At 37.0% G+C, this 23,847-nt stretch overlaps 1 protein-coding gene across 5 annotated transcripts in view; it reads right to left on the minus strand.

Annotated features, from left to right (window-relative positions):
* Nucleotides 1–23,847, minus strand: part of Prkn (parkin RBR E3 ubiquitin protein ligase) — a 1,203,648-nt gene that overhangs the window by 1,177,527 nt on the left and 2,274 nt on the right. The window lies entirely within an intron of this gene.

Genomic DNA, 23,847 nt, shown 5'->3' on the forward strand with positions numbered 1-23,847 from the left:
TTATAGGTGCCACCTCAAAACAGCCAATGCAATATGTATTTTCAGTTTGTTGATGATGACTATTCTCTGGCTAAGTGATTGGGGAGTCTCACAGACTTAACCTTGTGCAATTTAAATGCCTACAAAGCCTTGAATCAAGTGGAAATCTTACCTTTCTTTCTAATCCTATCTATCACCTTACAATGTCTGCCACTAATGAAGCATTGCCATGGAGGTGGATGGTGATCTACCCAAACACTCATTATAAATGTGGGACAATTACAGCAACATGCTGCTAGCTCTACTTTTGACACCAAAGAAATGGTTTCCTCCACTTTTTCTTTGAGTAATCTACATGTAGATCTAGCTCTAACAGACACATGAGGGTACTGACATCAACAAGGCTCATTCTTCTAGCAGCAAAATATGAAATACTAACCATTTCTGCTTTCAATAAACTTTGGTTATTAACACACAGATCTTGTAAAATATTCAAATTCACTATTTTGAATCTCAAATGTAACTCTTATGTAGTAAGTCTTTAATTACAATCTCCCTTGAAGAGCTACCTGAAGGGATACATAGTGAGAGAGTCATTCAATCAAGAGGCAAAGTATTTAGAAATCAGTTAACACAACTTGTATATGAACTTTAACTGTACACTTTATGAATATAAAGTTTGTGCGACTCCAGAGATAAAGTCTGGAACAATTTGGTATTTTAGATACAGAGAAAATACAGACTGGCAGTAGTCTTGCTGTCTATAGCTATAATCAGTAGCTTCGCCACATCACTTCTCTTTTCTCTATTCTAGACATAAGGGTGGTAATCATACGAATCCAGAAAAAAAAAAAAAGATTCTTTAAAACAGAACTAAATATCAGAAACAAGTGCACATGGTGTGGCTATTTTATGGCTGTCCCTAAGGCAGTCTATTTGCACAGACACCCCTAATATACTATGGAAAATAAGCAGATAAGTTCCTCAGATCAGAGAGATGCCTCCAATTTACTCAAAATTAAATTAAGTCACTCCCAAAGAGACATAAAAGTCCTAAAAAGTAGTTACCTAAGACTAAACAAAGAATAGTTAATGCACTTGAAAATTGTACAAAAATCAAGTTAAATTTTAACTTTTGTATGTCAAAATCAGTAACTGATATGGAATTACATAGGTCTTAAATTTCACTTAATGATACACTTTAAAATTATAAATGTAAATTTTATGGTCAATACTTTAAATTTTCTAAGAGTTCCAGAATAGTTTTCATGTTGACTTATTAAAGGTGAACTTTTAGTCCTACAGAAATTGTACTTGATTGAATTTCCTATGTCAGATCTATATTCATGTTTATAACTAGCAAAATTTAGCACCACTATAATTGCATGAATAAAGCTATGGTTGAGTTTCTCAGTAGGCTTTTCATCTTTGAAGCTTTGAAGTCAAATCCTCATAAACATCAATATGTTCCTATCATGTCCACACCTGTCATCTGCACCACAAGTCAGTGTAATCTACAGATAAAAATGAAAAGAAATTGAACATATTTTATGGCTGTTCTGCTTGAGGGAATAAGAATAAAGTAAATCAATATTTCTTGTCATTTCCTGAAAGTACTGTATTCTCCAGCACATTTAGCTAGTGTTTGCCCATTTAAGCAAGGACAAAAACATAAGAAGAAAGATTTTAATGCAGAAAATTTGTGCATCAATATTTCTGGGTCACAAAAATTGAAGTTGTATCAAGCATTATTTCAAAATCTAAGTTAAATACACTCTCAATGTTGATTGCTCTCAGCACTAGAAACTACTACGAAGAAAACTCAAAATATTCAAGAATGAAGTCAAATTTAACATCCTATAATTCCCACTAAAATATTGCTAAATTAATAACCCATTTAAAATGTCAAGATTTAACTTTCTTTGCAAAATCATAACTGTAAAAATGTCTAATATCTTTACTTATGCAACATATATTTCTCATTCATTCTGTCCCCAGTTCAATAAAAATTTCTCTTGAGAACTTTTATCTTTTCTTAAATTTGTTTTTTGACAATTCCATGTGTATTTGTATATGAATACATATATATGTGTTGTGTATAAACACAACACACACGTATGATGCATTCTGATTACAATCACATCACCACTTTATCTCCTCCCATCCCTATTGTCCCTCCTTCCTACAAGTCTCTTTCCCACATTCATGTCTTGTTTTGTTTTGTGATGCAATGAGTTTAACCAGGGTCATCTAAGTGTTCTTGGGTTTGCCATCAGTCTCTGGAGCACCAGTAGATGCCGGGATACTAGAAAAGGATCTTTGGAGTGAAGATCAAGTTGGTAGATGGCGGAACACAAGTGACACAGAAACAAAAAGGGTGAACATCTGAGGAGTAGAGTTCAAGAGGGAATAGGGTGAGTGAGGCCCATGAAGGAGCTGAGGAGGAAAGGAGGGTTATCCAAAATGAGAAGTATGTGAAAGCTAGTACTTCGTAAGCCAACTGAAAACAATGAGCATTAGAGATGATAGCCCTCAAGGCTGAATAATGCTAAACCTAATAGCCAAGGATTAATAAACCAAAATTCTACTGTAGGCATGATATCTGCTGATGAGTTATTGGTCAGAAAGTCCCCCAAAAGCTACCAAAACAACACAGGATCTTGCCGTTCTTCTTGGATGCCCACCAGAACTAGTTGATTAAGACCCTATTGCTGTTCAGAAAGCTTGAAATATCTAGCTTCCCTGCCTGAAATTCGCAGTCAGCTCATCCCGACCCTTGAGAACACAGGCCAGAAGGTACCATGAAGGCTGTTAAAGGATAAAAGCTATCTCTTACCCAGATGAGAACTCTAAAAACTATAATACCAACCCTCCAGGCAACTACCAAGCATTTTATGGTTGGTTGGTTTTGAGACCCATTCTAAAGAAGGAATTCATGTCTGTCTGGTACAGCATTTCACTTGAAAATAAATGGCTGAATAAGTCTTGGGCCACAGCAGAGAATTTAGTACTATTGTTAAGCTAAATTGACATAGTACCCATCTTCTCTCTAAATACTTAATTCTTATAAATAAAATACCCTATATGTCACTCCTAAATAAGCTATTTGGAACTTCTAGAATCTATACTATTACCAAAAATGATTCTTGACAAGAGTGATAACTCATAAACATCAGACCTGGTGATGTAGTTCATAAGTACAATAGTACTTCAGCAGTTTTAAAGAGTTTTTCTTTGTCCGTTAAGATAATTTTACTAATCATTTTTGAAAATATTATCAAATTGCTGCCAAGAACAGCTCATGTAAGTAAGGTCTGGACCGACTAGATAGAGCTACTGTAAGATAAACTAGTTTTACCCATCCATATTTTTGGACTGTATCAGGTAATGTAAGTCAGCCCATACACGGTGATGCTGGGTGCCCACTGCCTTTATGGTAGCGAAAAAAAGCAAGGAAGAAAATATTAAGGATGAATAAAAAGTCACCTTCTTAGATCCCATTCTTGCCTTTTAATAATTTTATTGGACAGAATAAAAATAAATCTATAATCATACTAACATATAGAGGAAAGACATGGGCCCCAAGACCCAACCATCATAATATAGCAGGAGTCTAAGGTTGGAGAATGAAATCACCTCCATCCAGACATCAGGCTGAAACACTGAACCAGACACATCTAGTAATATGTGCAATATGAACAGTGTGGAGAATTCACTTATGGTCACTAAGAAGAGAAGATTACTATAAGAACAGAAAATTAAGAATAAAGGCTTTATCTTATGATGTACTGTTTGTTCACTGTTCTTCACATCTTATATTCTAACATACTATAAGAAACCAAAGGCAGTTTCAAGAGCAAAATGACCCCAATGGTTTAAGTATGATTTACTGAAAGAACAATGAAGCTATGAAAAGGAAGTTTTAAGAAATCATCTTTGAAAGAAGAAAGAAAAGGAAGATTGTTGGAACATACTCAGTTTGCATGGGCAGCAGGACAGGCCCTCCGGGCCATCATTTCTAGTACAGCAGAGGTGAGATGGAAGGGACTCTGTAAGGCTAACCCTTGAGCACTGACACCACAGCTACACCAAATCCTAGTCTGGTGGTCATCATAAAGACTCTAAGATCTAACCTAAATTTACAAAATCAGGACTATGACATCAAAATACAGGAATGTATTTTGAGAATTAAAATAAAATTCTCATAATTCATTCAAAATCACCAAATAAATAGTATTAAATATTAACATCTTTCCCACTTGTCTTTTGTCCTCTGGGTCATTCTGAATTGCAAATTTAATACCTTTGGATGCTCTCCTTCAGAGTGACCCTTTCTAGCCAGTCTTTAATATCTGATGCTTATACTAATCACTCATGCATCATTCCTAGTCTTTCCATCTTTCCTCAATTCAAAAAAATGCTATACAGCCTTCACAGCCTCCTTCAAGCTCCTCCTCCTAATGAGTTAGCCATTTTCTAATCACTACTGAGTTTTCCTTTGTTAGGTGACCCATAAAACATTTTTTTCGACTTTGTGCCTGTTTCTTCTCCCCAAACTGTAAATTCCAAGGGAACACCAACAATATCTGTATCTAAAAGTTCCTTTTGTTTGGAAAGGCCTCTCTGGTTATTCACAAAGATCACAAAACCTGCTGAATAAAGGAATCAGAATACTGAACATTAATATCTAAAAACTAATATTAATTTGGATATATCAAAGCTAAACTTATAAAGTGAAATTACAGGCAAAAGAAAAGTAACTTGCCTTGTAGTGCAAAGGAATATATAAATGATATACCATAGTAATAAAAGGTCTTACTTCATAATATTCATTGAAAAAATAAAAACTAAAAATAGAAACAGACTTTTATCACAATATCCAGAACATCAAAATTGTTTCAAAGATTAAAAGATTAAAAAATTAACAAATCTCTCAAAAAATTTAGTTCAATGGACCAGAATAAACTATATTACATTAGTAACTTCCGTAACTACTGATCATTTTGAACATAAGAAAAAAATATACAAAAGTGACACACACTTGTTACACCACTAAAAATATCTATGGCTTGAAACAATGTAAAGGAATGGAGGAGGAATCAAGTCATTTTTTAGGTCATGCATGATAAGGCTATGCATTTAGCACATAAGTTATGACACCATAATGTTTAGGATTAGCAAAGGTATTGTATGGAAAACTTTCCATTTCTAAACAAAGCAAACATTTCAAAACAAAACAAATGGAAGCTAATGATCACAGATTGGGAATAGTTTCCTTTCAACTCATTTCTTCGTAAGTCATGTCTATACATCTCCTACTAAAGAAAGCACTTAAAAAGTCGGTCAAGGCTAGGGAGATGGCTACGTTGATGCAATGCTTACGACACAAGTATGAGGACCTCAGCTGGGATTCCCAGGACCCATATAACAAGTCAGGTGCAAAGACAGGAAGATCTGTAGGACTTTTTGATCGGCTAGTCTTGCCTTGTTGGTAAGCTTCATGTTCAATAAAAGACTGTCTCAACATGTAAAATATGGAGCAATTGAGGACAACATGAGTCCCAGGCTACCACATGTAAATGTGTGCATGTGTGCCTGCACATGCGCACGTGCACTTACACACACACACACACACACACACACACACTCAAATCAAATCACTTAAAAACTATCATAAAAGGCAGCTGTGCAACTGAATGTCACCTATAAATTGAGGTGTCTTTAAAATATGAGCTAAAATTTATCTTGACAATTATTCTGTAATTATGAAAAATAGCTAAAAGAATCTAAATCTTACAAAGGAGTATTTATGTAAAATCTGCATTATTGATAAACTTCAAGTACTATAAACTTGGCTAGATACTGAAATCAATGTTTTCATATATCTACTATGATATTTGAGTTTTTGATTTATTAAAATTCTTCCTTTGAAATCATGTCCTCTATTTTGAAAGAAAATCTTAGTCTAGTTCCTTCGCAGAGGACATTACATAAAAGTTAAATACCTCTAATTGTCAGCTAATAATGTGCAGAGCAGATGCATTAAAAAGCTTCATTTGGATAAAACAGACAAAAAAACTACTGGTTCCAGATTTTCTCCCTCAGCTCTTCCCCACCTACTTCCTTGATTATACAAATGACTGAAGTAAAGCACCTTTCTTCTCCATCAACTCCTTTGTCTTCTCAAGGTTGCCTAGTCATATTCATCTTGCAAAATGAAGTAAGAAACCTTCCCAAAGCTACATTCACATTGAGTCAACTTTCTGATTCCAGTGCTTCAGGACTAAAGCAAAACAATCTCATTTTTAATTGGTTTATAGTTGGCTGTCTACCTTATCCCAGCTCTAGGATCTCATGAAATGAATAGTTTTAAATAGCAATGTCTGAAATGACATGAGAATTAATAGCGCGTAATTACCTCAGTGTTGACAAGAGATGTTTAGCTCCTTAAATGAGCTTTCCTAATGCACCAACATCAGAGCAAGGCCTCACTGCACAAATGTTATCAGAGGATATATAAGGGTATATATATACCCTTATATATAAGGGTATATATATATACTGACTCAATCACAAAAGGCATCCTAAAATCATTCAGTTAAAATTAAAAAAACCAACTTCCATTTACTATTTGGAATGTTTATTTAAAATATCACTACGGTTTGGGGCATAAAGGAAAATCTTATTTTATATTCAACCTTTCAACATAGTTATGACAAAACAATTAATTATGTTCTATGTCATTTTAAAAGGTAAAGTATAAAGTATTTGTGGTGGTTTGAATGAGACTCATATATTTGAATGCTTGGTCCCCCAGTTGAAGAACCATGTGGAAGGATTAAGAGCTATGGCCATAACTAATGTCTGATTTAATTTGAAGCCTACTCCCTGAGAGGGAGTCCATGCCCAGCACTGCTTGGATGGCCAGGAACTGGAGATTGGATGGCCCAGAGATCTAGGGTAGAACCAACAGTACTTGTCTAAAACAAACAAACAAAAACAATGAAATGATTCCTAATGATATTCTGCTATATTCATTGATTAGTGCCTTGTCCAGTCGTCATCAGAGGTTTCACCTGGCTGCAGATGGGAGCAGATACAGAGACACAGAGCCAGACATTATGCAGAGGGAGAGTCTAAACTGGAAGTCTCCATCAAGTCCCCTCCCCTTAGAACTCAGGGAATCCCACCAAAGAGAGGGGAGAAGAATTGTAGGAGACAGAGGGGATAGAGGAAACAGAGAACAAGGCCCACAGAATCCACTAAGCAGGGCTCATATGGGTTCACAGAGATTGAAGTGGCAAGCACGGGGCCTGCGTGGTTGTACACCAGGTCCTCTGCTATATGTTGTGGTTGTTCACTTGGTATTTTTGTGGGACTCTGTGAGCACAGATGTGTCTTTGACTCCTTTGCCTGTTCTTGGGACTCTTTTCTTTTTGTTGAGTTGCCTTATTCAGCCTCGGTGTAAGGGCTTTTGCCTTGTCTTGTATATTGTTTTGTTGTATTTGGTTGTTATCTCTTAGAAGTCTGCCCTTTTCTGGAAGGAGATGAAGGGAGAGTGGATCCAGGGGAGAGGGAAGATGGGAGGGCAGCTGGGAGGAGTAGGAAAACTATGGTTGGGATGTACTGTATGAGAAGAAGCTATTTTAAATAAATAAAAAGGAGGTTGGCTTTGTTGAAGTGGCTATGGCCTTGTTGGAGAAAGCGTGTCACTGGGAGTGGGTTTTGAGGTTTCAAAAGTCCACACCAGGCCCATTGTCTCTCTCCCTCTCTGCTGCCTGCAGATGAGGATGTTGGTCTTAGCTATTTCTCCAACATCATGCCTGCCTTAATGCTGCCATGCTCCCCTCACTATGATGATGATGGACTAACCTTCTGAAGCTGTAAGAAAGCCCCCTATTAAATCCTTTCTAAGAATTGTCTTAGTCATGGTGTTGACACACAGCAATAGAACAGTGACTAAGATACTATTGGATTTACAAGACACAACAGGTAGTAAGTACATTTCCTACCTTTATATTTTAGGACTCTAGTGAAGACTACTAAACATAATAAAATAAATTCCTACATTTAATAGAAAATGTAAAAATTATAACAATGCTATCATGATAGTAGTTACCATTCACACTTTATATTCATTCTTGTCTTTAATCTATGTTCATTAACATTATTCTGTTGTTCAATTCTGTTTCAAGTCCTGTGAATATGCCTAAAACAGATTTACATTTATAAATATCTGAAATGGATAAACAGAATGCATTCTCAGTGGAAAAATCTAGGTAGACGAACTGTACTACAAACTACAATTGATTATGTTTTTTCATGTGTTTCACATGTACCTAATACTTAGCCTAAGCAGTCTAAATATACGTCTGGGACTGGGTTAAGGATTTCTCATTGCATGCTGGTAACCTCTTAAGAGGTATGCAATGTGACCCCACTTTGTACATAGGAAGGCAGTGATTCTGAGGGTCCTGGCCCATTGTTGAATAGATGACAATGGGTGGAGCCTGACTATCAACTAACAGAGTCCAACACCATACACACAATAAATGCCAAGTGCTTTTCTGTTTAGATTTCTCCCTACAAGACTGCCATTATTTCCACTCTCAGTAAAATATGGAGCTTATTGATTGTGTTTATTCTTTCATCAATTTACTATGTTCAAGGTTGAACTAAATGTCAGCCCCTAAGCCTGGGAGTTGTGTGCTAGTGTTAACAAGGGGAGTTCCCTCTTGCCAAGCCCATGTAGACTTATTAGTCACATTTAAGCTTGGTTACAAAGTACCAGACTAGCTTGCTAAACTGAAACCTTAAAATGTTTTCAATAGGAATGTATTTTGAGTGCAAGACATTATTTAGAGAATAACCTACAAAGGGCCTTATTTAAGGGGTGGGAAAGGGCAGGAGATGCATTAAGTTTAGGACTTAAAACTTGGGACCTAAGAAATATAGTCTTAACTGGATATCCTCAGTGCCTCTGAGAGTCAAATAGTGAGACTTCTCTCACAACTAACAGGGCTGCTAGAGTCAGCTGTGTCCTCCTTATGAGAGAGAAGGGCCTACCCACCAATCACATGAAGAGTCTGCAGGAGATTATGACTAACTCTACAGTATAAGGTGCCTTACTTACCCTTCCTATAAGAAGTCATGGTCTCATGTCTTCATTCCCTCTCCATGAGCAAAGTCTATCACCTATCTCCCAAATTCTTTATAAGAATGAGCACCGAAACTAAACTAGATCATTACCAGCCAATTTCAGGGCTTCAGTCTTATATTTTGGTTTCCTATGAACTAGTTAAACAGAGGAATGCCTCAGCCTAATTTAGAGCTATTAGTCATATTTAAAGTAAGTGACAAAGTTCACTGAATGCTCTTGCTAAATTGAAACCTTAAAATGTTTTCAGTAAGAATGCATTTTGAGCCGGGTGGTGGTGGTGCATGCATTTAATCCCAGCACTCAGAAAGCAGAGTTAGGTAGATCTCTGTGAGTTACAGACCAGCTTGGTCTACAAAGTGATATCCAGGACAGGCACCAAAACTACACAGAGAAACCTAGTCTCGAAAAACCAAAAACAAAAGAAGAATGTTTCAGACATTTCATAGAGAATAACCTACTAAAAAAGTTGTCAATGTTATTATACCTTATAAATATTTCTGAATAATTAAAATGTGTTCTATATATAAAAGATAAGCCTTGATATGCTTATTTGTAACTCAGGGATGATTAAAGCTACTTTGTGGGGTTCTAGTATATAGTACTCAAAGATGGCCACGTATGAATTGTAATACAAAAGAACCTTATGAGTTTGTGCTTTATTTATGTTGTAAAAAGTTCTTTTAAGTTCTCTTAGTAATCAACTTTAAAGTGAATCAAATAACTACACTGCATCTGCCAACTGTGTAAAGATAAACACTAAAAAATATAATACAAATTTCAAATGTAAAAATAAACCTATTAATTTATATTTATATATATGTTATATATACTTTGCAAGTAATGTTTTTGTTGTTTTTAATTTGCTATCATTGTCACAAAATTTTGTAAATGTCAAAGTTGGGAGACACATTATTAACAAGTATTAAAAATAGGTTCTTTCTCTCTTTTTTTTTTTCAGTGTATAAGATGCCAGCCCATGTGTAAGATAGACACCAGCAGTTTGTCTGAAGTGGTATGTAGAAACAGCTGGACTATGGGAGGAGAAATGAAGGGTGAGGCTCTTTCTTAGATTGCTCTCACTCTTCCTATCCTTCAAATGATACATTTAAAGATCCCCTTTGTTTTCAAAGAAGAGCAGCTCTATAATGAAACCATTTGCATTGTCATTTCAAGATATAAGTTAAGATTACAACATCTGTCCGTATATCCTGGGCCTGCAATTCTGCCACTGTGTGGGTCTTCATTTTGTTTCATCGGTCCCTTTTAATCAAGTGAAATCCATTATGATTCTATGAAAGGACACATTCTCAGGGCTACAGCTCAATTGGAAAAGCACCTCCACACAAGCACAACAGCCCAAGTTCAATCCCCAGCACCCATGCTCTGGCATGGTGTATGAGTTTATACTTCAGCACTGGGGAGGCAGAGGCAGGAAATTCTCTCAGGGCTCACTGGCCAGCCAGCCTCACCTAATCAGTAAACCCCAGATTCCAGAGTGATCCTATCTCAAGAGATAAAATGGACAGCCATCCTGAGAAATGACACCTATGAGTGACCTATGAGCTCCACATGAGCACTTCCAAACAGATACACACAGACACACAGACACACCTGCTCACATACATATATTTTCACATGTACACATAAAGGTCCCTGACACAACAACATCCTCAGGCATAAAATCTATGTATGCCTATTTGTGAACTGGCACTTAGTGAGTAAGATCAAAAAGGCGCTGGCTTTTGTGAATTTGTGCTTCAAATAACAAGATGTGGAGACAAGTTTTCAACCATGGAAATACATCAAAAAACATAGCATGATGACTTCATGGAGTCTAGTTCCATAAGAAAATTTAAAAGTAAAACAATGTAAAAATGCATTTAATAGCTTATAAACTTCACAATATTCTTATCTGTTCAATGACACAGAAAGAAGCAAATGATTTTCTTGGCCAAGGAGAATTCAGGTTCAATTTTTAATGTCCCCATTCTACAAGCCCTGGTCAGCCCTGTGGGAAGATAATTATCAGGGCTAGAGGGATAGTCCCTGCTGCTTCTTAGAAGTAAACTCGGGAGCTAAATTAAGGTACTTAGAGGTAAACTCTCAGAGTGTGCAGAGCCTGGTTGTTGGACTCCCGTGGACTCTGGCGCAGAAGGCTAAACACTGCTCTTTATGTAGAGAGCAGGCAAAGAATGGGGCAGCAGAAACATGGCTTTCTCAACCATCCTTCCAGCTCCTGCTAATCAATGGGAGTCACACAGCTAACAACTTCTTGCTATGGTTTGAAAAATGCAAGTTTTAATGTGATTTCATTGTAGTGTCCTTGTACTGAAAAGCGTTTATTATGTAGTTTCAAATCTACCTGAAAATTGGGGAAAAAAGAAAGAAAAGGAAAGAGAAACCAGCAGGAAAGCTGCCATTGTGCAAAAGAAGGACATAAAATTCAAGCCATGAATTAAAGAGGCAAATGAAGGCACTCTCTTCCTTTATTAGAAATAGAAGAAACAGATTGTGTTCATCTTGCTTAGGGCCAACAGGCGCACTTCATGGAATACAGCCAGCATCAGTCACAAAGCTCACTCAGGAGTTTTGCTCTGTGAAAAAAGGAAGCCAGATGGGCTATTTACTTTCAACAAGATAATTCTGGAAGAAATTGTTATAAGTCAAAGAAACTTTTTAGCTTCATCTGCTATTTCAGCCTCTAAACTGATCTGAGAGGCCAATAGGGGGTAGGGGAGCTCCATTAGAAAAGAAATAAGAGAACTAAGGAAATAAAAGAAAGTGAAGGGCAAAGCCTGAGCAGCTAGGTGGTCCAGGTAAACATGTTTCCAGGTCATATAACCTGGGGCTGAGTCACTATACCCATGGTCAAGCTATGTGACCTCTAAGTGCTTTGGTTTCCTGAAAGGGAGCAAGGATACCAAAATAATATCATAAGAGATGGTAAGGGTTAAGTCTCATGAATCAGGAATAGCACCTGAAACACAATGTACAGCATGAGAACTCAGTAGACATCAGACATTTTTATCTGTTCCGTTTTCTCTCCTTTTTGAAATGGAAGGAAATCCATCAGAGATATAAATATACAGGTCACTGACTAAACTATTCCTAAGAACATAAGAGCTCCACATCAGAGTAGTCTCCTGATGATACTGGTCATAATCTGCTGATGGAATTCATGAGTTTGAAAATGTCTCTTAGATTACTACCACAGGGGGAGAAACAATCCAAATAATCTTATCATTGGATGAGTTTTTCTACCTTAAAATTACTTCTTTAAGCAAGATTGCTCTGTATTCATAGAAAAACACATTAATTTTTGAGGTAAACATATTATATATACACATATATAAATATGCATATGAGCATATTACAGAAAGTCACTTATTCGTCTTGCTCTTAGGATCCATGACATATAGACATTACTTATGAAGACCAAACTAAAAGTTTTCAAATTAAATTATAGGAAGATTAAGCACTCAAGCTTTTATGCCTATATTATTCAATACTAATGGTTCTAAATAAAAGATACTCTCAGAACAAAGCAATGTACAATTACATTTAGTCTATTGGGATTACCATGGCAAAAGAAAGGAGGTACATTTTAGAAGGATTATTCAATATGAAAAATTAAAACAAAAATGGCAGCCTGATTATCTTTGGATTAATCTTGAGACTATCACAAATATTTCACTTTCCTGTAATAGTAAAATATTTTCAATACTTTGGAAAAGGTAGAGAGCTGATTCTCTTAAAAATAATTTGACAGAGCTTTCCTTTTGTTTTGTTCTAGATTTGTTTTTTTGAGACAACATCTCACTCTGAACCATAGACTGGTCTCCAACTTACTTCGGTTCTGCCCTACCCTCCTAGGTGTTAGGGTTATAGGTATAAACCATCATCCCTTGCTTCCTGTAATTCTGAACAGTGCTAAAACATTATGTAAAACATGAAATGGATTATCTGCTTTCTTATCTATGCCCTGAATCTTCCTTTTTAAAATATATGCTACTGGACTAAATGAAAGGCCAAACGTCTAAGAGCCTTTGCTGTTCAGTTTTAACCCTGGTTTGCCCCTGCACAGAGCAGTGTCAAAATTAGAGCACTACCTGCAAAATCTCAGCTAGCACCAGAGAAGCTTAGGAGCCTGTGTTCCCTTATAGTTTTGTATCCCACACAGCAGCTTGGTTGGCTGGAAACTTCTTTAGAAGATGAGAGCTGAGGCAACATTTTCCCAAGGCAAAAAAGAAGGCATGTTTACAATTCAGAGTTCCTCAAGTGTCCTGCAAACTCTGATACATAGCATCCACAAGTACCACAGTATGTATGAGGGAGAGAACTGAGACCAATATCAGTTGTAGCTTGGTGCTGCAGGTTGGACTAAATTGAATGCTGACAGGATGCTCTAAACAAAAGTAGCCATCTGTGACAACTAGAGAAAACCAACCAAAGTAAGACTTTGTCAGCAAAATGTTCTACATTGAAAGTTGTAGCTTTGTCAAATGTGAAGAACTGCTAATATCCCATCTGGTCTGACCTCTGGAATACTTTAATGTGCAATCAATTCACACCATAGTGACCTGCACTCTATGTAAGGGAGAGTAAAGCATGGGATGGCTCTTCACTAGGCATGAGGGCTATTGTCCCCATCATTACTAGCAATGGCACTTAGACTTTCTGAATAAATACCCATTGGACTCCCTGATCAAAGACTTTAGTTGGATGGAAGGTAGAGAGACTAGATGAAGTCAATACTACTCTGGCCTCATTCTGATGCTTAGGGTCCTATTGTTTGCAGCCCTAACTAAATTTTGTATAAGACAGCTTAATATATTTGTTTCTAGCCTTTGTGGATTAGTCATACTGACCATATTCATGCCACAGCTCATAAGAAGCCAAAACAAAATGGCATGAAATTTTGAAAGGCATTATTTCTTTTGGGTCCCTCACTTACCACATGTGTTATTGCGCATGCAGATGCTCTATGGTACTGACCAATTACTTACCTTGGCCATATTTGGAGGTTCTTTATAGAACCTTAAGAAATTCATCAATGCCTATCTCTAGATAAAGAGTAGGTTTCCTTACTGCTTGCTACAATGGTGGTAGATCTTCAAACTGACTGTCCTTTATCTGCAAGGCAAGCCTACTACATGGACAGCATTCATCTGGATCCTATCACATCACCTTTGTGGAATTTGGGAACAAAGAAAACTGTAAATTTAATGAGGTTTATTTAACTTTATTCATCATAGCAATGGGGTCCTAAGTCTCTGGTCTATAAGTCTTGTAAATCTGCACCATCCATGATATGTTTAGACACAATGACTTACTAGCTTGTAAGTAGGGTCAACACTACATGTTTAGCTCTGCCTTACATCTTTGCACTTTTGATGCATAATATATAGCCACATTCAGGTATCCACTCCCAGACTGAATATTCACATATGAAAGTACATAGATGTTCTAAAGCTGGATTAGTTTACTTAAATTTTGGTGGAGGGGGGGTTGTATGTTTTTGTTTTTTGAGACAGAGTTTCTCTATGTAGCTCCAGGTGTCCTGGAATTCACTCTGTAGACCAGGCAGGCCTTGAACTCAAGAGATCCTCCTACCTCTGCCTTCTGAGTGCTGGAACTGAAGGCATGCACCACCACTGCCCAACTTACCTAGATTTTTTTTTTGTTTTTATGGTAATCAAGAAAAATTCTTAATAAGAAACATCAAAACCAAGTCACTTTTATCTTCTAGAACCGAAACCATCTGGGACCTCCCCATGACCCAGGTTCCTCACTTTAATTCCTGTCCTCCTGAGTAGCAGTACACTTATGAAAGTCCTGTTTGGCTTGCTGTTGCTTCATAAAACACTGACCAGAACCAACTTGGGGAGGAAAGAGTTTCTTTGGCTTATAAGTTGCAGGTCACCATCAGGGGAAGGCAGGAACCCAGAGCAGGTACTGAAGCAGGCAGCATGCAGGAAGTTGCTTCCTGGGTTGCTTCCCTCCACCTGTCACCTTTCCCATGCCCACAGTGGGCTGGGCCTGGTTACATAATAAGCAATTAGAAAATGCTCACAGACATGCCCATGGGCCAATCTGATGGAGGCACTTCCCAATTGAGATTCCCTCTTCCCAGGCGTGTCTAGGTTTGTGCCAGCAGACAAAAACTATGATAAGGGGGAATATTACTATAGCTTCACTCCTGAAATGTGGAGGACTATTATGTATATAAGACATTGTGTTATGATAGTATGGTGGGAGGATGATTTGGGACATGTATTTATTCCAAGCTTTATTTTTAAAATAATAATAAATTGATCCAACAAATAATAAACCTACCCCATGAAGGCAGAAGAATGGTTGCAATACCATTATTTATAAAATTTGTCATTTGTTAAAGGGAGGGGCAAAAATGTATGCCTGATTCAGAGAATAATTCAATTTTATATTTCTTTGTCAAAAATACAACAAAGTATTTAAAGGTTTAAATTTCACCTTCAGAAAATTAATAAAATGATTCAAATGCCACAAAATACTTTTTGCATGATTATTAGCAAAAGATATACTTCCACTGTACTATCTAGACTTCTGGCTGAGTAGATAGGAAATGTGATTGAAAACTACTCTAGATTTACTGCTTTGTAACATACATAAATTTTAAAACCTGAGCTAAAAATTAGGAAAATTCACGTCACTTTGGAAGGTAATTTCATATTCATTTGAATCTCTACTTCATTAAAAATAAAAATGAATGGTTTTCAGAACAACCAGACATGAGTTTGATGGATGATCATTTCTCCACCCCCTGTGAGCAATGGGAAAAAAGTAGCTATGTTTATTTATAACGCTCCATATCCTACGAAATAGATAAGTGATGTTGTTGGCATGTTGGGTTATTTAATTATGTGGAGGCACTGCAGGGGGTGTGTTTGCTCATGGTAAACAGAAACAAATATCTCAAAATTATGTAGGATCCCCAATGAAAACATTAAAGTTAAACCTGTCTTTTAAATAACATGAAGGAACATGCTTAGAACAATTATGAGAGAAATCAGGCTTCTGTCCTTTTTTGTTTCACCAGAGTCTGTGTGTAAACGGGGCTGAGAAGTTGATGCTTAAGCCTTGGAGAGTACAGAATGATGTCACCAGAACAAGCTGAAATACTAAAAGCATAAAAATAAATGTTTCCCTTTTAAAAACAACCTCAGAATAATTAAGATAAATGTCTGTCTAAATTAAATTGCCATGAAGTTTTCCCTACAAAGCGTTAGGCACTATAAGTACCCCTTGACTTTGGCCTGTCATGCTTCTTCAATAAATCATGCAGCAGTCTAGAAGTCAATTGAAATGATTGAATCAAGGAAAATTAAATTTTTTTAAAATTTAGTTTCAGTAATGGGATTATGAAGCTTTTAGTGATATTGTAATTACTGGGAAGCTTTGAGCATATGTTTCTATTGAAAGTATCCCATGGAGAAAAGCTTCACTAGGGAAACAAGTAAATACAGACCCCAAAGAAAAATGTATTTGATATGAAGTTAAAAGCTAAAGGTAGAAGAGACAAGACATCTGTGTGATTTATATTTAAGCATCATACATAGAGCAACCACTTTCCAACCCCAGTGTCATGAAAAATTCAAATAATTAAATAGCTTTTCTCTAAGAGTTAGCACTAGAGAAACACCAGGGAGAAGCAACAGTAAAGAACAAGGAACAGAAAGAAAAAACAACGTATCCCTGTGCTAGCTCCAATTCACTTTGCACAGGAAAATGCTGCAGATAAAATCCTCCTCTTCAGTTTAATAAACCATTTTCTCTGAATCTGAAACATTTGAAATGTATTCAGCATGTATCAAATCAGGCTATACAGTCATTCATTCTTTGCCCTGCTGATTCACTCCTCCCCTATCTCAACACTTACTGAGATGTGGCTGGGCTCAGAGACTAAAGATAAACAAGATGAGGTTGAACCCAGCTAAGACAGAATCAACAGAGAACGATCCTTCCAAGGGACACTGGAGAAGAGAAACCAAAGGCAAGCATGACATCTCCTCTCCTTTCATTTCTACTGCTATTCACTTAGCAGCTTTTCTTACACAAAAACATACTTCTTCCTTCAAGAATGAAGTATTATGTAAACAAGAACATCAAAATAGAAAGAGTCTTTAGGATTTAGCAGGAAAAAAGTGATTCTGTGAAATATATAAAATGTACAACCTTGAAGGATTGGTTTGTTTTGATTACATCAGAGTGCTAATTGTCCTAATATCTTATAGACTCTGCCTGGGTGGGAAACAGTGTAGCAGATTCAAAGTGTAGTCCAGCCTCTGATATGTGTGTCTGTGTGTAAACCTGGGGCTTACTGATTCCTCTGAACCAGCTGGCTAGCCAGCAGACTGGTCTGCCTGTCTCTGCCCAACTCAGCTCTTAGAAGGAGTACATCACCAAGTCTGGCTTTGATGTGGACACTGGGGCCCCAAACCCAGGTTCTCCTGTTTGCCTGGTAAGCTCTTTACCCATTGAGGCATCTCCTCAGCCCATTGTCTTCAAATTTGCATCAGTTCCTTACTTTCAACGATAGCTAGCCACTTTCTGCTATTACTTTTGAGGATACCCCATTCATGCACTTAAGTTAGCCTGATCACTGACCTCTGCAGTTGTCAATGATTGCTTCCTCTGCTGGAATTCACCAAAACACAAGTGTGTTAACTTGTAGAGCGTTAAGTTATGATAGAGCATGGCCATGATTTTGATGTTAACCAAAAGTAAATAAATAAGAATTAACATGGTCCTCATGCCAAAATTATCTTTCTATATAAATTTTCACATCCATTCTGACATTAAGATCAAGCAATCCCCCACTACTCAGAGCAAAGACTTCACTCTCCAACATGACATGGAATACTTCTCTGAGATGCCCCACACTTTCCCCGCAATCTCACACATCACTTCTTCCTCAGCTCCTCTGGGTCAAATGCTGGCCCTTCCCCAGCCCAGGCCCTGCTAACAATTCTTCCATCTTACTCACGATCCCTCTATTTGAAGCCCACCTTCTTTATTTACCTCCTCAGAAGCCCACCACCTTAGCTGGAGGTTACTTTGCTGGATTCCCACAACTGAACACAGAATATTCAATACAAAGCAGCTTCCTCTATTACAGCGCAGCCTCTCTGTGCCTGTCACAAGCCCTGAGAATGAGGTCTAAATAAATATTGGACATTCATTTTCTTATTTTGCCAACAAAAGAATGAAACTTTTCCTTTTTTAAAAAATAAAATTCTGCATCTATTTTAAAACAATAGCTCACATTTTCTTTAGACTTTATTCTAACTATATTAACAATGAAAAATGGGGTATATATTTCTGGCAATACTCTTTCCTAAAGCCAAAATCTATACTGACATCCTTAAAAGTTGAAGCAAATTAAGCTACCAGATTGTTCTTTTGTCCTTCTCAACTTTACTAAAATTTATTTTAAAATTTTAACTCTGTAATTTTCAACAAGTCAGATTAGTTATTATTTGCAACAGACAAAACAATGTTGATCTATTACAGAATATCAATAACTGTCTAATATTCACAGCAAACTCAAATCAGAAAGCAAAACATACATGAAATACTTATTTGCTCCTGTTTGCCTGATCATCTGGTGTTATGTAAAGTCCTGTTTCCTGTCAAAAACATAGCAAAGCTTCCCTTTTTCTACGGGATGCAAAGAAGCAACCTGGTCCACTAAATTACCCAGGAGAGTATCCACATGGTCTGCTGCCACCTGGGAAAACTATCTTTAAAAATTAGCTATGCCCTAGGCTGCTGTCATCAACTAGTCCATGAGAGAAAGGATTAGACTCCTTACATGCAACATTACTACATTATTGCATCACATTTTAATGACATGCAAAAACAAACAAACAAAACCACTCTCAAATCAATGGATTCTACCTGTTGTTCTACATCAACCACACTTTCAAATGATACTTCCTGCCTACAGTGGTAGATAAACAACACTTCCTCCGACTGTCTACATTGCAGCCCCTGATACCTGTGAATGCTGCCAATGTGACAAAAGGAAACTGCAAATGAGATTCAGTTAAGGGTCTGGAGAAGAAGCTGTCCAGGTGGCCCCTAAATGTAAGCACAAGTACTCCTAAAGACAAAAGGACCTGGGCTCCTGTGAAGACGGCAATGTAGCTGGCACAGCAGCACACACCTGTCATCTACACACGCTCCAGAGAAGTTTTGAGGCAAGTGGATCTTATGACTGAAACCAACCTGGGCTGCATAGAAAAAAAAAAAATCTGTCTCAAAACAAACAAAACATACAAGGAGGAGGAAAGAAGTAATGAGTGGCAGGAGAGAAGAGGAAGAAAAGAATCGAGGGGTGAGAAGGAGGGGATGGCAGCCACAGAGGGTAGCAGTATGACTACAGCAAAGTGACACAGGGAAGAGGGCACAGTGAATGGTGAGGCCAAGTACTTCTCCGGGTAGAAGAGGGCCCTCCCTGGAGCCTAGGAAGACCTGCTAACAAATGGTCTCATGAATTATCACAGAATAATTTATGTTAAGCCATCAAACATGGTAATTTATTATAGTAGCAAAGAAAAACTAATGGAGTAACTGAGACACGCCTCCAAAATGTATAGAGAAAAACTGATGATTAAAGAAATTGAAACAGTGGTCCTAATGTTTCTCTTCCTGAAAACTCTACATTAATGATAACATCATAAAATAGCTTTTTGTGTATTAACATTCAAAAATTTCCTGACATTAATTAACAGTGAAAGTATAATTAATTCAATACGTAGTACAACTATGGTGCATTTGTTTTACTCTGTGTGTGTGTGTGTGTGTGTGTGTGTGTGTGTGTGTGTGTGTGTGCTGGTGCTGCATGGACATCATCAAGTGTCCTGCTCTACATGCTCTGCCTTATCTCGCTGAACCTGGAGCTAAGCCAACAACCAGCAAGCACAATGATCCTCTTCCCCTGACACACCCCAGCACATGTCACTGGGGTTGCACACACACACAGCGCCTTGCCTGAACTATTTCATGGTAACCTGGATCCAAACTTGACTACCAGTACGCACAGCAAGCACACATGGCCACTGGGCCATCTCTCCAGCCCCATTCCTCTTCTTCTTAAGGGTGTTTCATAACATGTTGCTTTGGGACAGTTTGAAAATATTATATGTTGAACACTAGAGTTCCAAAAATTCTTACAGCTCCAAAATATAATTTGGGAATATACTCCCTGGTATTTCATATGTAGAAATGGAATATTATTATGTATTTTTCAGTTATGGCAACTAATCTCTTGTGTTAAAATCTTTTAAAGAAATCTTTTTAATAATTAAGAATTCACACACAGCTATCAATCTTGAGTCACTAATGTTTATCACCCTATCATTTCTCAAAGACAAAAAGTCATTACCTCCTCCAACATCTGCCTCAAAAGGTGTCATTCCCCCTGTGCTGACTAACCTGACTTCCATAACATGGACTCTGTTGGTTATAAAATGTTTATACTGACTGAGAAGCTAAAATTAGACCTAATAAATGTATACAAAAATAATTATGTTAATGACTTGATCCAACATGGAAGGTCCCTAAAAGTTTGATTCTCAGAAAAATTATTTCAGAATTGTTCCTGCAACATCTAAACAAAACAGAGTTCATGACATAATTCCTGTGCTGGCTGGTTTTGTGTCAATTTGACACAAACTAAAGTCATCTGAGAGGAGCAAACTTAATTAAGAAAATGCCTCCTTAAGATCAGGCTGTAGGCAAGCCTAAAGAGCATTTTTCCTCATCAGTGATTAACAGGGAAGGGCCCAGCCCATTGTGGGTGGTGCCATCCCTGGGCTGGTGGTCCAGGGCTCTATAAGCAAGCATGCTGAGCATGCCATGGAGAACAAGCCAGTAAGCAGCACCCCTCCATGGCCTCTATATCAGCTCCTGCCTCCAGGTTCTTGCCCTGATGTCCTTCATGGATAAACAGTGCAATGGAAATGTAAGCCAAATAAACCCTTTCCTCTCCAAGTTGCTTTGGTCATGGAATTTTATCAGAGTAATAGTAACCTTCACTAAGAATGCTCATAGACAGTAGGCAAAGAAAGGTAAGCATATTTGGATCTGTTGTAAAACTTCAGCAACCCATAACTGACAACCAATTTGTTCGGTGACTTCTCTGAAATCAAAATGATGGGGGGAAAGTATGATAGAAAGTCTTTATGTAGGAAGATATGGCAAATACCATCCATAACACATAAAAAAAAAAGACAAATGAAGAAAGCAGGGAAGGCATCAAAATGAAAGAAGTTCATTTGCCTACCCATTGGGAAGCTCATCAATTCCTAAATGAACAAGAGTGGGTACTCTCTGATACCAGACCGTCATCCTATTACTCTCTGTTTGTATCACATATAAAGATTGTATCTAAATGGAGTACACAGTGAAACACAATTCCCATGTGATAGGATGAATATATAAACACCACACTCTGCTACAATAAATGGAGAGGGTAAAATCTGCACAATGCACATGTCTTATTAGCCCAAGTAAATCACAGCTCATGGGGATAAGTGATTTCCTATTTCTGTGTCCTTCCCTACAGAACATATAATCACATACACACACAAGGAACATCCCTGTGCAGCACCACCTAACACAGTACCTTATAAAGAATGGATACTAGAATGATCACTGTCAATTGAAATATCTATTAATTCAAGAAAGAAAACATGCTATTTAGTGAGAGGGGAATGAAAATTGGATTAGCCCAATAGAATCTTAGGTGATCAGGAAACACGGTCCTAGGGGAAATAGTACTGTTAACTGCATTCCTTTTCACCACAAATCTCCTCTATAAGATGAAGTAAATAAGCCATGATGGGGGCTGTAATATAAATCAGCTAGCTGTCAGATAAGTCTCCGTCTTTAATATTATAAATGTAAGAAGGAAACCATTCGGGTTACTACAAAGAAACATTTAAAATGAGCTCATTAAATGCAAATTAAAACAGAAACATTGAATAAGCACTGGGCTACCATTAAAGGCTGAAGAAACAGCAGGTAAGAAACAATTCTCATTGATCAAAGAACTGAAAGCTAACAGAATAAAGTATTTTGCATTGAACCTGGTTCATGAATATTAAGCATTTTGAAACAAGGAGAACTTTTTCTTTCTTTCTTTTTCTTTTTCCCTTTTTTTGTGGAGGGTGGATGGGAGTTCAAAGAAGCTTTAGAGGCAGGGATGGATTTGCATATCTTAATACCAAGTATTTCCACTGTATCATTTTCAAGCCATGGAGCTTTGAATTAAAAAAAAAATGCAGACTTCAGAAAAACCTTTAGAAATAGGACCAACATTTGCAAAGGACATAAGGTTTTTTCAGAGGCTTTGGACCCAAAGGAGGACTGAATAAAATTATATAAACTCTTCTATAAACAAGTTGTATAGAACCCATTCTGTGACACAGTGGGACAAGGGCACCTCCTCGCAAACAGTATTCAGATGTAGAGTCGCTTCCATCTAATGTTATTAAGATGACAGAGTAAACAGCAATGCATAGTACATTCAACCACAAAGTCTACGACTTAAAATTCCCTGCATACGAGTTTTAAAACAAGCCAGACGTGGGGCCAATAGTCAATACAGATAGAATATTTACAATGACAAAGCATTTTTATCTGTTTATTCCATTCTTGTATGCTTGGCACCTACTAACAGTACCAGACACATAATACATGCTCAATACTGGAATCTGCTTTTGTAAAACTAAATCATTGTAGAATGCATTACTTTTCCTAAAACTCATTTTCAAAGTAAAATGTCTGCCCTTTATCTATAAACAAGACAATTAAAAAATACTTGCTGGCAAGTGATAATAAAATGTATACTAACACTGTCAGAGAGGGCAGGGCCCCCAAAGACACCTGTGCAGTATGCACACTGAAGGGCCTTATGACTACTGAATACTCATTTAAAAGGGAGGATAACTAATATATCTTATAAAATTGAAGAATAGGCAGGAATAAGTATGATCTTTATATGCAGACAGTTAAATTCTCTAAGAGATTTTCAACAAGATATAGGAAATAATATTTTTAATCAATAATAAAACTTTTTGAATGGAACCCAAGGTTTTACGAATCCTAGAATACAACACTGAGCTACATTTCTATTTCAAAAACCCTCTGTAACACTGGGTTTTAATTTAAGAATTTCCTATTTTAATTGTATGAGCACCCATGTATTTTAATAGCTGATATTATCAAATGCCTAAACGTATAGGACATTTAGAACAATTCACAATTGTAACCACTAAAATTCAATTTTAAACACAAAGAAGTGCTCATTTTTTAAAAGATAAAAAAAATTTAAAGATGTGTTCAAAATTACATTTTTCTCAGTTAAGTTTTCTGAAGCTTTTCATTATCTTGAATCCCTTCTCCATGCCTCACAATTCTTCTCCATGTTCATTGACTTCAATTAAATTATGGTTTAAGTCTGTCTGGGTCAAGGCATTGAACACATCAATCATAATTCAAGTGGGAAATGTAAGTGCTTTTAAAGCCACGTCCATGACAAGAAGGGAACCCTCTATTTTGAAACAATAAAAGGGTAATTATTTTATGGGCGAGGAAGTATTTGTCCCCTTTCCTCATATTTGGCCAGGAAACCAATCCACGGGATTTTTCTCAAAGGAAAG

This window comes from Peromyscus maniculatus, chromosome 16 (genome assembly GCF_049852395.1).
Source record: "Peromyscus maniculatus bairdii isolate BWxNUB_F1_BW_parent chromosome 16, HU_Pman_BW_mat_3.1, whole genome shotgun sequence".
NCBI lineage: Eukaryota > Metazoa > Chordata > Mammalia > Rodentia > Cricetidae > Peromyscus > Peromyscus maniculatus.